General features: G+C 41.6%; 1 non-coding gene across 1 annotated transcript; it reads left to right on the top strand.

The window, feature by feature from the left end:
- Nucleotides 1-14,075: 14,075 nt before the first annotated feature.
- LOC130953133 (small nucleolar RNA R71) lies at nt 14,076-14,179 on the top strand. Its single transcript, XR_009075305.1, has one exon. It is a non-coding gene; the product is annotated as a small nucleolar RNA R71 (small nucleolar RNA).
- The last annotated feature ends 537 nt before the right edge of the window (nt 14,180-14,716 follow it).

The following is a 14,716-nucleotide window of genomic DNA, read 5'->3' as shown; positions in this document are numbered from 1 at the left end:
GACTTGTCCTAGTCCCTGGGGGAAAGGTCCAAGGAGGTCGAGCCCCCATTTTGCGAATGGCCAGGGCGACATAACACTGATGAGCTCCTCTAGCAAGGCGATATGGAAGTTAGCCTGCTTCTGATATGGTGAGCATGTTTTGACGAACTCTGCCGCTTTCTTTTGTAAGGTTGGCCAGAAGAATCCAGCTCAGAGTACCTTTTTGGAGAGAGCTCGTGTCCCGAGATGGTTGCCACACATACCACTGTGTACTTCTTCCAGAACTTCCTTTGTGTTGGAGGTCAGCATACATTTTAGGAGGGGTGTTGAAATCCCTCTCCTATATAGGGTGTTGCCCACTATGGTGTAGTAGTGTGCTTCTCGTACTAGCCCTTTTGCCTCCTTTTTAATCTTTGGGAAGTGTCTCAGATTTGAGGTAGTTGATTATGGGAGTCATCCATCCTTGATCCTGACCTGATATGGTTAGGACCTTTTCTTCCTCCGAGATCGATGGACTTTGCAATGTTTCTTAGATGAGGCTTCTATTATTGCCCCTTGGTTTGGTGCTGCCTAGTTTTGAGAGTGCATCAGCTCGGGCATTCTGTTCCCAAGGTATGTGTTGGACCTCGTATTCCCCAAACTGTCCGAACTGTTCTTTGGTTTTGTCTAGATATTTCTTCATGGTGGGATCCTTAGCTTAGTAGTTCCCTTCTATTTGTGAGGTAACTACTTGTGAATCACTAAAGATGGTAAGCTTTTGAACTCCTACCTCCCTAGCCAGCCTCAAACCAGCCAGTAGTGCCTCATATTCAGCCTGATTATTTGAGGTAAGGAATTCGAACTTTAATGATAGCTCAATTTGGGTTCCCTGATCACTTTTAATAATTACACCTGCGCCACTCTCGGTTTTGTTTGAAGAGTCGTCCACGTAGAGATTCCATTTTGTGGGAGTTCCCGGGGTGTCCGTATATTCAGCAATGAAGTCGGACAAATATTGTGATTTGATGGCTGTCCGAGCTTCATATCGTAGATCGAATTCGGATACCTCGACCGCCCACTGTAGGATTCTTCCAACTAAGTCTGTTTTCTGTAGGATGCCTTTTATGGGCTGGTTGGTCTAAACTCTGATAGTGTGAGCTTAAAAGTATGGGTGGAGTTGCCGAGAAGTGAGTATGAGGGCGTAGGCAAACTTTTCTATCTTTTGATAGTTTAGTTCGGCCACTTGTAAAGCGTTGCTAATAAAGTAGATGGGTTGTTGCCCATTTTTGTCTTCTCTGACTTGTGCTGAAGCTATTGTCCGACTTTCCACTGCGAGGTATAATATGAGTTCTTCACTTTCCGTGGTCGGGTGAGAATGGGTGGTTGCCCTAAGAATTTTTTGAAATATTGAAAGCTTGTTCGCATTCTGTTGTCCATTCAAACCTCTTTCCCTTCGTTAATGTTGCGTAAAAGGGGAGAGATCTTATGGCTGATCCAGCTAGAAATTTGGACAGGGCTGCTAGTCTTCCGTTGAGCTGTTGTACCTCTTTGACGCATGTCGGACTTTTCATGTGGGGTATGGCCTGGCATTTATCTGGGTTCGCCTCGATTCCTCTTTGAGTGAGCATGAAGCCCAAGAATTTGCCAGCTTCTACCGCGAAGGTGCACTTTGCGGGGTTAAGTCGCATACCATGCTTTCTTATGGTGTTGAACACTTTAGCGAGGTCGGATAATAACGATTCCTCACTTTGTATTTTTACCAACATGTCGTCTATATAGACCTCCATTAGTTTTCTGATGTGGTCAGTGAAGACTTTGTTCATCAGTCTTTGGTAGGTAGCTCCTGCGTTCTTAACTCGAAGGGCATAACTACATAGCAATAGTTTTCCTTTGGAGTTAGGAACGAGGTCTTTTCTTGGTCGGGTAGGTATATTGGGATTTGGTTGTATCCTGAATAGGCATCCATGAAGGAGAGGTACTTGTATCCGGAAGAGGCATCTACTAGAATGTCTATATTCGGGAGCGGGTAGGGATCTTTTGGGCAGGCCTTATTGAGGTCGGTGTAGTCGGTACACATTCTCCACTTGCCATTTGACTTCTTCACCGAAACAACGTTGGCTAGCCATAATGGGTACTTGACCTCTCTTATAAACCCTGCCTCTAGTAAGGCTTGTACCTACTCTTCCACAGCTTGGGACCTTTCTGGGCCGAGCTTCCTACGCTTCTGTTGTACTGGCCGAGATCCGGGATATACCGTTAGTTTATGGCACATAAACTTGGGATCTATGCCGGGCATGTCTGCGGCCTTCCATGCAAAAAGATCAGCATTATCCTTTAGGAATTGTATCAGCGGTTCCTTTAAGTCTCTCTTTAAAGTTGCCCCTAAATTTGTTATTTTATCCTGGGCATCCCCAATTTGGACTTCTCCGGTCTCACCCTCAGGTTTTGGACGAAGTTTTTTGCGAACTCGAACTCCCCCGAGTTTAATAGTGTTGATTTCCTCTATTTTGGGGTTGCCTTTAAGGTTCAGACTTTCATTGTAACAACGTAGTTGGGAATTTCATGCACAGATATGGAGTGGAGACTACTGCAGCGAGCTGGTTCAGCGTTGTCTGACCTATAAAGTGTTATAAGCCGAGTTCACATTGACTACGATATAGTCTATGTTCAATGTCCTTGACCGAGTTCCTCTTCCAAAGGTTGTATGTAGTGAGATGTATCCCAGTGGTTGAATTGGGGTGTCTCTGAGTCCGAACAAGCTATTCGGATATGCTCTGAGCTCCTTTTCTTGTAGGCCGAGTTTATCAAAGGCGGGTTTAAACAAGATATCTGCGGAGCTCCCTTGGTCTACCAACGTTTGGTGGAGATTAGCATTGGTGAGTATGATGGTAATGACCATGGGGTCATCATGCCCCAAAATGATGCCTGTGGCATCTTCTTGGGTGAATGTAATAGTGGGGAGGTCGGGTGACCTGTCCCCTCCTTCGACATGATTTACCTCTTTAAGGTGTCTTTTGCGAGATGATTTAGAGATCCCTCCTCCTGCGAATCCTCCATTTATCATATGAACATGTCTCTCAGGGGTGTGAGGTGGACGTTCAACTCGTCCAACCTCTTCATCCCTTCTTCTCTTTCTTGGTTCGTCCGTTCTATTGGCTAAGAACTATCTAGTCACCCTTCTCGTGCTAACTTTTCTATGACATTTTTTAGGTCGAAACACTCATTGGTAGAGTGTCCGTATATTCAGTGGTATTCGCAATACTCTGTCTGACTTCTTTCTCTTTTGTGTTTTATCAAGCGAGGCGGTGGGATCTTCTCAGTGTTGCATATTTCTCGGTAGACATCCACAAGAGACATCCGAAGAGGGGTGTAGCAGTGGCATTTCTAGGTTTCTCAGTGGGTTAGTCTTCTTTCTTCCTGGATTCTTTATCCTTGTCCCGAGGTGGGTAGGAGAATCCGGGTTTTGAGCTATCTCCCAATCAGGAGTTCTCCTCCATGTTGATGTATTTTTTTGCCCTTTCTTGAACCTCGTTTAGAGTTGTTGGGTGTTTTTTGGATATTGAGTGGCTAAAAGGTCCTTCTTACAGACCATTGATGAGACCCATGATGGCTGCTTCTGTGTGCAGACTTTGTATGTCCAAACATGCTTTGTTGAATCTTTCCATGTAGTTCTGGAGGCTTTCCTGATTTCCTTGCTTAATTCCCAACAGGTTAGGGGCATGCTTGGCTTTGTCTTTTTGGATGGAAAATCTTGCTAGGAACTTCTTGGCGAGGTCATCAAAGCTTGCTATTGACCTTGGCGATAAACTGTCAAACCACTTTATTGCCATCTTGGTCAGAGTAGTTGGGAAAGCTTTGCATCGAATGGCGTCCAAGGCATCTGTGAGATACATCCTGCTTCTGAAATTGCTGAGATGATGACTTGGGTCAGATGTACCGTCGTATGGGGTCATGTCAGGAGCTTTAAAGTCCTTTGGGACTTTAGCTTTCATGATTTCTTTGGTGAATGGATCTTGTTCCTTGTGGGAGTCGTCCTTGTGGTTGGATCGAGTAATTTTGGTCTTGAGATCGGCCTCGAGCTTTAAGATTTTATCTTCTAGCTCTCGGCGCCGTCTTATTTCTCTCCAGAAGTCTCTTTCGGCTTCCCGCTGATGTTCGGCCTCCTTTTCGAGCTGCTTGAGGCGATCTTGCTGCTCTCGAAGGGCATTTAAAATTTCTGTGTTTGGAGGCTGCTTGTCTCCCTTGGGTTGAGGTGCATCCTTAGATGTGGTATCCATGTTTTTAAGTGGCATTCTATTTTCTAAGTCAGAGTTGTGATCGTTGTCGAGGTTGTCCGCCATGATGATGGAATGACTTCCAGGTTCCCCGGCAACGGCGCCAATGTTCCGAGGGTTACCTGATACTGAAGGTCGATCTCGGACAAGATCTTCGATGCTGGTCGGAGCTGCCATGTCTGACCTGCAAGAGTTGGAGATGCTACTGATCCTTGATCACTGGAGGGTGGTGGTACCTACAAGAGACTCCGATGCTTAAGTTAGCACGTGCTTTAGGCAGGTTTTTTGTGTAGAATCAGAGTATGAGTTAGACCTGGGTACTCCAGTGTATTTATAGTAGTGCAGGGTGTCCTTTAAGATAAGTTAGTTATCTTATCTTATCTTTTAGGGGAACCGTCTTATCTTATTAGGCTTAGCCGCCTTTAGAGTGGGCTGCATTCCTTCGTCTGGGCCTGCTTGGGCCGCTATGGCAATTTGGCCGAACTCTTTAAGGAGAGGTCGGTAGCGATCCAACCTTAAGAGGTCAGTTGCTCTTGTCTTCAGTCAGCTCAGGTCGCATAGCTCGACCCAGGGTATGAACATGTACCAAAATTCCAATTGAGCATAAGTTAAGCTTCTAACCACAATCCAAGTCACCAATCACTCCAACAAGCTCCAATATTCAAGCTAATATCACATATTTCACATAAATCAAAACCTAATACTCACCATAAATCAATTTACAAAAGTTCAAGAACAACTCACCTTACCCAACAATTTTGGAAGCTAAATCCAATGTCAATCAAGGGCTAGAGTGTACCTAAACACTCAAAATCACAAAATTTCACTTAATCCAAAACCCTAAAAATTCGAAATTTTGGAAGGAAGAACTGAGAGGGATTTTGTGATTTTCTTACCAATTTCTTGGGTGGGTTTTGTAGAGCTCTTCACAGGGATCGCATGGCCGCAAACGGTGCGGCGATCGAAGCTCCGTAGCTCAAGTTATGAGCTTGAGAAGATGAGGATGAATAGTAATAATGGGGGTTTCTTCTCCCTTCTCTTCTCAGCTATGTGTGTTGTATTTTTGTGTTAATGAGGCTGAATAGGTTCATTAATGAACCTATTATATGTTGGGCTTGGGCCCAACTTGAACCCGGTCCAACCTGTTAGCGTTTTTAGCCCGTTTGGTCCAATTTTAGGCCAAACCTTTAAAATTAACGCCCGGTTTTTCATTTCAATATTTTTCTAAGGTTTTTTACTGTTTTAAATTTTTCTCGCACAATGCCGGGCAGATTTAAACTGGTTCGACCGGTTCGGCTGCCGGTTCGAGGTTTTTCGCAGAAAATACATTTTCTGACTCAAAAAAACCTACTTATTCCAAAAATCACATTTAAATCCTCAAATTCTCATTCTAAATTTTTGGATCCTATTTTGGGCAATATTAATTATTTAATTAGACATTTAATTAGTCTCTGTTCTTACAGGTTGCTTGTCCTCAATTAACAAAGAAAAAGAAATAATGGTAATGGAAATAAGAGTAAATAGTATTGGCAAGTGAAAGTAAATCGAGCAATGTAAAAAGGTGAGCCAATGCTTGCGCCTCGATCAGAACAATAGTGATGATGATGAAGTTTGCAGAGATTTTTTGACTCTTCGAGTAATCATAGCCACTTCATCCAAAAACAAGTTCAATCTAACATTAAAATGGGAAAACAAATTTGAATTGAAGGCAAGGAATAATATGTATAATGTATATGATAAGAAAAGCCAGGTGTGCATCGATGTTGCATGCATGGTGGTGGTGAGAAACCATACTAAACTTAGGTTTGGTTATAGTGTATAAGAAATTGAACCGAAATGCTAATGCATGCATCGAGAAGGAACTCGATATGATGTCCCCAGGGTGCACTATGAAGCACGGCGTGGGACTCTAGGGCTTTCACATGGGACGCCGGAAATTATTGACCCTGGGAGTGTAAAAATGGTGCATGGCATGGGATGTGAAAATTTTCACGTCGCACGCAAGATCGAGTAACATCTCTGGGATGGCCTTTTGATATGTGGTGAGGTACGTCACCACACTATACTTATCTCGAATCATGTCTCGATGTGTATAGTTATTGCACCAAACTCAGATAAGTATATATGCAAGTTATGAAAGAGGAAATAAAGTAAGAATTAAGGAAAGAAAAACACAAAATTAAAGGATACTTAATATTAGGTTGCCTCCCAACAAGCTCTTTTTTAACGTCACTAGCTTGACGATTCACTCCTCTAGGTGAGGAGCTATGTGGTCCTTTGGCGATCAGTCTTGCCTCCGAGATAATGCTTGAGTCTTTGATCATTGACAGTGAAATTTCTTCCTAAATTCCCTTCCATAATCTCAATATGACCATAGAGTGAAACCTTGTTGATAATGAAAGGTCCTGACCACCTAGACTTTAGCTTTCCAGGGAAGAGTTTCAACTTAGAATTATAGGGTTTCAACTTTCTTTTGAGTTCTTGATTAGAGACCTTGACTTGGCCACTTGTTTGAGGATGATAAGGGGTGACCACTTTATGTTTAACACCATATCTCAAAAGAAGTGTGCATCGAGCTGTTTGTTACAAAAGTGACTACCGCCATCATTGATTAAGGTTCAGGAAACACCAAACCGGCTAAAGATGTACTTCTTGAGAAAACGCATCACTGTCTTAGTATCATTGGTGGCGAGAGGTGCAGCTTCAACCCATTTCGATACATAATCGACAGCCACCAAGATGTAATTATTTGAGTATGAGGAAGGGAATGGTCCCATGACGTCTATGCCCCAAACATCAAACAATTCCACCTCCAAAATTGGGTTCAGAGGTAATTCATTCTTTTTGGAAAGGTTTTCTACTCTTTGACAGGGATCACAATTCTTCACAAACTTCCTTGCATCCTTGAAGAATATGGGCCAGTAAAATCCACATTGAAGAACTTTGGTTGCTGTCCTTTCTTCACTAAAGTGCCCGCCATACTCGGAATCATGGCAATGCTAGAGAATTTGAGGGGTTTCAGTCTCTGAAACGCACCTTCGGATTATACCATCCGAACACCGCTTGAATAGGTAAGGATCGTCCCAAAGAAAATACCGTGCATCATGATGCAGCTTTTTAATTTGTTGCTTGATGAATTCCTTTGGTATTATCCTTCCAGCCTTGTAATTGGCCATATTAGCAAACCAATGGGTCTTTTGAATTAGAAAAAATTGCTCATCAGGGAACTCTTCTTGAAGAGGAAGTGGAATTTCTTGAGTTTACACAGGTTTGATTCGAGAGAGGTGGTCTATCACTTTATTTTTGGAACCCTTTCCATCCCTGATTTCGATGTCAAACTCTTGTAGGAGGAGCACCCACCTAATCAACCTTGGTTTAGAATCTTACTTAGCCAAAAGGTACTTAAGATCAGAGTGATCAGTGTAAACAACAATCTTCGAACTAACTAAATAGGATCTAAACTTATCTAAGGCAAACACTACAGCAAGTAGCTTCTTCTCGGTGGTTGTGTAATTCCTTTGAGCATCATTGAGTACCCTGTTTGCATAATAGATAATATGCAAAAGCTTATTTTTTTTCTTTGACCCAAAACAGCCCCAATTACAATATCACTTGCATCACACATTAATTCAAATGGTGATGTCCAATTAGAAAGAGCAATAATGGGCGCATAGATAAGCTTGGCCTTGAGAATTTCGAAGGCATGCAGGCATTCATTATCAAATCGGAAAAGAATATCAGCAACTAGAAGATTACTTAATGGCTTTGCCATTTTGGAAAAATCTTTAATGAATCTTCTATAGAAGCCTGCATGCCCCAATAAACTTCTAATGCCTTTTGCATTTAGGGGTGGTAATTTCTTGATTACCACTACTTTAGCCTTGTCAACTTCTATGCCTTTGCTTAAGATGTGGTGCCCGAGAACTAGACCCTCTATAACCATGAAACGACACTTTTTTCAATTTAAAACCAGGTTAGTGTCTTGGCACCTTCTCAAGACTAAAGCTAGATGTTGCAAGCACTATTCAAAAGGAATTGCCAAAAACAGAGAAATCATCCATAAAAACCTTAATAAATTTTCCAATCATATCATAAAAGATGAAAAGCATGCACATTTCGAAAGTCGCAGGAGCATTGCACGAACCGGAAGGCATATGTCAGTAAGCAAAGACTCCAAAGGGACATGTGAATGCCTGGTGCACGAAATTGTGATCTCTAACAATGGCGCTCAACTTGGTATGCGCGTTTATAATCTCAGCACTTTCTTCGCAACTTCGCATCACTAACCAGCAACTGTACTGGGTCGTCCAAGTAATAAACCTTACGTGAGTAAGGGTCGATCCCACGGAGATTGTTGGTATAAAGCAAGCTATGGTCATCTTGTAAATCTCAGTCAGGCGGATTCTAATGGTTATAATGGTTTTCGAAAATAAAGACAAATAAAGCATAAAATAAAGATAGAGATACTTATGTAATTCAATGGTGGGAATTTCAGATAAGCGCATGAAGGTGCTGTATGGCTCTTTGAACGTCTGCTTTCCAGTTGTCTCCATCCAATCGTGTATATTCCTTGCTATGGCAAGCTGTATGTTGGGGTATCACTGTTGTCAATGGCTACCGTCCATCCTCTCAGTGAAAATGGTCCAGGTGCTCTGTCACAGCACGGCTAATCATCTGTCGGTTCTCGATCATGCTGGAATAGGATCCATTGATCCTTTTGCCTCTGTCACTACGCCCAACACTCGCGAGTTTGAAGCTCGTCACAGTCATTCAATCCCTGAATCCTACTCGGAATACCACAAACAAGGTTTAGACTTTTTGGACTCTTAAGAATGCTGCCAATGGATTCTAGCTTATACCATGAAGATTCTGGTTAAGGAACCCAAGAGATACTCATTCCAGCTTATTTGCTTGTAGAACGGAAGTGGTTGTCAGGCACGCATTCATAGATGAGAATGATGATGAGTGTCACATAATCATCACATTCATCAGGTTCTTAGGCGCGAATGGATATCTTAGAATAGAAATAAACAAGAGTTGAATAGGAAAACAATAGTACTTTGTATTAATTCTCGAGGTACAGCAGAGCTCCACACCTTAATCTATGGTGTGTAGAAACTCCACCGTTAAAAATACATAAGAACAAGGTCTAGGCATGGCCGAGAGGCCAGCCCTCAAAATGTGATCAAAGGATCAAAAGATAATCCAAAGATGTAAATACAATAGTAAAAAGTTCTATTTATACTAAACTAGTTACTAGGGTTTACAGAAATAAGTCTTAGTGCAGAAATTCACTTCTAGGGCCCACTTTGGTGTGTGCTTGGGCTGAGCTTGAGCTTTACACGTGCAGAGGCTTCTCTTGGAGTTAAACGCCAAGTTGTAATGTGTTTTTGGCGTTTAACTCTGGTTTGTGACGTGTTTCTAGCGTTTTACTCCAGAATGCAGCATGGAACTGGCGTTGAACACCAGTTTGCGTCGTCTAAACTTGAATGAAGTATGGAATATTATATATTTCTAGAAAGCCCTGGATGTCTAATTTCCAACACAATTGGGAGCGTGCCATTTTAAGTTTTGTAGCTCCAGAAAATCCATTTCGAGTGCAGAGAGGTCAGAATCTAACAACATCAGCAGTCCTTTTTCAGCCTGAATTAGATTTTTGCTCAGATCCCTCAATTTCAGCCAGAAAATACCTAAAATCACAAAAAAACACACAAACTCATAGTAAAGTCTAGAAATGTGAATTTTGCATAAAAATCAATAAAAACATCCCTAAAAGTATCTAGATCCTACTAAAAACTACCTAAAAACAATGCCAAAAAGCGTATAAATTATCCGCTCATCACAACACCAAACTTAAATTGTTGCTTGTCCCCAAGCAACTGAAAATCAAATAGGATAAAAAGAAGAGAATATACTATAAATCCCAAAATATCAATGAAGTTTAGTTCTAATTAGATGAGCGGGACTAGTAGCTTTTTGCTTCTGAACAGTTTTGGCATCTCACTTTATCCTTTGAAGTTTAGAATGATTGGCATCTATTGGAACTCATAATTCAGATAGTGTTATTGATTCTCCTAGTTAAGTATGTTGATTCTTGAACACAGCTACTTTTATGAGTCTTGGCTGTGGCCCCAAGTACTTTGTTTTCCAGTATTACCACCGGATACATAAATGCCACAGACACATAACTGGTGAACCTTTTCAAATTGTGACTTAGCTTTGCTAAAGTCCCCAATTAGAGGTGTCCAGGGTTCTTAAGCATACTCTTTTGCTTTGGATCACGACTTTAACCACTCAGTCTCAAGCTTTTCACTTGGACCTGCATGCCACAAGCACATGGTTAGGGACAGCTTGATTTAGCCGCTTAGGCCTAGATTTATTTCCTTGGGCCCTCCTATCCATTGATGCTCAAAGCCTTGGATCCTTTTTACCCTTGCCTTTTGGTTTTAAGGGCTATTAGCTTTTTCTGCTTGCTATTTCTTTTTCTTTTATTATTATTTTTTCGCCACTTTTTTTTCTTTTTTCTTTTTTTTCGCAAGCCTTTTATTCACTACTTTTTCTTGCTTCAAGAATCAATTTTATGATTTTTCAGATCATCAATAACATTTCTCTTTTTCATCATTCTTTCAAGAGCCAACAATTTTAACATTCATAAACAACAAGATAAAAATATGCACTGTTCAAGCATTCATTCAGAAAATAAAAAGTATTGTCACCACATCAGTATAATTAAACTAATTTCAAGGATGAATTCGAAACTCATGTTCTTCTTGTTCTATTGTATTAAAAACATTTTTCATTTAAGAAAGGTGAAGGATTCATGGAATTATTCATAGCCTTAAGACATAGACACTAGACACTAATGATCATGTAGTAAAGACACAAAACATAGATAAACATGAAGCATAAAAATCGAAAAACAGAAAAATAAGAGCAAGGAGATTAAGGAATGAGTCCACCTTAGTGAGGGTGGCGTCTTCCTCTTGAAGAACCAATGGTGCTCTTTGAGCTCCTCTATGTCTCTTCCTTGTCTCTGTTGCTTGATCCCTAGTGATTTTGGTGCTCCTATCCTTAGTTGTTCCCAATAGTTGTGTGAAGGAAAATGTATCTCTTGAGGCATCTCAGGGGTTTCTTGATGAGGGAATTCCTCATGCTCTTGTTGAGGTCCATGAATGGGCTCTCTTGTTTGCTGCCAAATGCTCTACTATTGAGCTATGGACCCTTGAGATGAATCTCTCCATCTCTCATGACTTGGAGGTGGAAGCTTTTGTCTTCCCTTTTCTCTTTCCAGAGGTTTCTCCGGCCTTAGGTGCCATCAATGGTTATGGAAAAACAAAAAAAGCTATGCTTTTACCACACCAAACTTAGAATGTTGCTCGTCCTCGAGCAAAAGAAGAAAGAATAGAAGAAGAAGAAGAAAATATGGAGGAGAGGGAGAGAGATGTGTATTCGGCCAAGGGGGAGAAGAGAAGGTCGTGTTGTGTGAAAATGAAGAAGGAATGAGGGGTTTATATAGTGGAGGGAGAGGGGTTTGGGTTCGGTCATTTAGGGTGGGTTTGGTTGGGAAAGAGATTTTGAATTTGAAGGTAGGTGGGGTTTATGGGGAAGAGAGGATGGATGTGAGTGGTGAAGAGGTGATGGGAAAGAGTGTTATGAAAAGGTGTGAGAGGGAGGGATAAGGTAGGTAGGGATCCTGTGGGGTCCACAGATCTTGAGGTGTCAAGGATTTCTCATCCCTGCACCCATTAGGCGTGTAAAATGCCTTCTATATGCAATCTTGGCGTTTAACGCCAGACTGCAGCTTATTTCTGGCGTTAAACGCCCAAATGTAGCCTGTTTCTGGCGTTTAACGCCAGTTTGATGCTTGTTTCTGGCGTTTAACGCCAGCTTTCCTCAGGGTGCAATCCTGGCGTTTAAACACGAAACTGTTGCTTGTTTCTGGCATTCAACGCCAGCTTTATGCTCTGTTCTGGCGTTGAACGCCAGCCAGATGCTCCTTACTGGCGTTTAAACGCCAGTAAGCTCTTCCTCCAGGGTGTGCTTTTTCTTCTACTGTTTTTTTTATTCTATTTTTAATTTTTGCAATTGTTTTGTGACTCCACATGATCATAAACCTAATAAAACATAAAAGAACAATAGAAATATAGATAAATAAAAATTGGGTTGCCTCCCAATAAGCACTTCTTTAATGTCAATAGCTTGACAGTGAGCTCTCATGGAGCCTCACAGGTATTCAAAGCATTGTTGGGACCTCCCAACACCAAACTTAGAGTTTGACTGTGGGGGCTCTATTTGACTCTGTATTGAGAGAAGCTTTTCATGCTTCCTCTCCATGGTTGCAGAGGAGGATCCTTCAACTTTAAACACAAGGTTGTCCCCATTCAATTGAAGGACTAATTCTCCTCTGTCAACATCAATTACAGCTCTTGCTGTGGCTAGGAAGGGTCTTCCAAGGATGATGCATTCATCCTCATCCTTCCTAATGTTTAGGATTATAAAATCAGCAGGGATGTAAAGGCCTTTAACCTTCACTAACACGTCTTCTACCAATCCATAAGCTTGTTTTATTGACCTGTCTGCCATCTCTAATGAGATTCTTACAGCTTGTACCTCAAAGATTCCCAGTTTCTCCACTACAGAGAGTGGCATAAGATTTATACTTGACCCCAGGTCACACAGAGCCTTCTCAAAGGTCATGGTGCCTATGGTACAGGGTATTAAGAATTTATCAGGATCTTGTTTGTTTTGAGGTAAAGTTTGCTGAACCCATGTATTTAGTTCACTAATGAGCAAGGGAGGTTCATCTTCCCAAGTCTCATTACCAAACAACTTGGCATTCAGCTTCATGATGGCTCCTAGATATTAAGCAACTTGCTCTTTAGTTACATCTTCATCCTCTTCAGAGGAAGAATAGTTTTCAAAGCTCATGAATGGTAGAAGGAAGTTTAACAGAATCTCTATGGTCTTTATATGAGCCTCAGACTCCTTTAGGTCCTCAATAGGGAACTCCTTTTTGTCTGGAGGACATCCCATGAGGTCTTCCTTATTGGGATTCACGTCCTCCTCCTCCTTTGTGGATTCGGCCATTTTGATCATATCAATGGCCTTGCACTCTCTTTTTGGATTCTCTTCTGTATTGCCTGGGAGAGTACTAGGAGCAGTTTCAGTGATTTTCTTACTCAGCTGACCCACTTGTGCTTCCAAGTTTCTAATGGAGGACTTTGTTTCATTCATGAAACTTAAAGTGGCCTTAGATAGATCAGAGACTATGTTTGCTAAGCTAGAGGGACTCTGCTCAGAATTCTCTGTCTGTTGCTGAGAAGATGATGGAAAAGGCTTGCTATTGCTAAATCTGTTTCTTCCACCATTGTTATTATTGAAGCCTTGCTTCTGTGGATCATTCCATAAAAAATTCAGATGATTTCTCCATGAAGGGTTATAGGTGTTGCCAAAGGCTTCACCCATGTAATTTACCTCTGCCATTGTAGGGTTCTCAGGATCATAAGCTTCTTCTTCAGAAGATGCTTCTTTAGTACTGTTGGATGCATTTTGCAATCCATTCAGACTCTGAGAACTGGCTGAGTCAACATTTTGTTCTGAGCCAATATGGCATTCAGAGCATCAATTTCAAGAACTCCCCTTTTCTGAGGCATCCCATTACTCACAGGATTCCTCTCAGAGGTGTACATGAATTGGTTATTTACCACCATGTCAATGAGTTCTTAAGCTTCTGCAGGTGTTTTCTTTAGGTGAATGGATCCACCTGCAGAATGGTCCAGTGACATCTTAGAAAGCTCAGATAGACCATCATAGAATATATCTAAAATGGTCCACTCTGAAAGCATGCCAGAAGGACACTTTTTGGTTAACTGCTTGTATCTTTCCCAAGCTTCATAGAGGGATTCACCATCTTTTTGCTTGAAGGTCTGAACATCCACTCTAAGCTTACTCAGCTTTTGAGGAGAAAAGAACTTGGCCAAGAAGGCCGTGACCATCTTATCCCAAGAGTTCAGGCTATCTTTAGGTTGTGAGTCCAACCACGTTCTAGCTCTGTCTCTTACAGCAAAGGGGAAAAGCATGAGCCTGTAGACTTTAGGATCTACTCCATTAGTCTTAACAGTATCACAGATCTGCAAGAATTCAGTTAAAAACTGATAGGGATCTTCTGATGGAAGTCCATGGAACTTGCAGTTCTGTTGCATCAGAGCAACTAGTTGAGGCTTCAGCTCAAAATTGTTTGCTCCAATTGCAGGGATTGAGATGCTTCTTCCATAAAAATTGGAAGTAGGTGTAGTATAATCACCAAGCATCCTCCTTGCGCCTCCACCATTGTTATTGCGTTCGGCCATGTCTTCTTTTTTGAGATTCTCTGTAAGATTTTCTCTGGATTGTTGTGCTTTAGCTTCTCTCAACTTCTTCTTCAGAGTTCTTTCAGGTTCAGGATCTGCTTCAACAAGAATGTCCTTGTCCTTGCTCTTGCTCAT

Source organism: Arachis stenosperma, chromosome 9 (assembly GCF_014773155.1).
Source record: "Arachis stenosperma cultivar V10309 chromosome 9, arast.V10309.gnm1.PFL2, whole genome shotgun sequence".
Lineage (NCBI taxonomy): Eukaryota > Viridiplantae > Streptophyta > Magnoliopsida > Fabales > Fabaceae > Arachis > Arachis stenosperma.
This window is presented reverse-complemented; position numbering and strand designations above follow the sequence as displayed.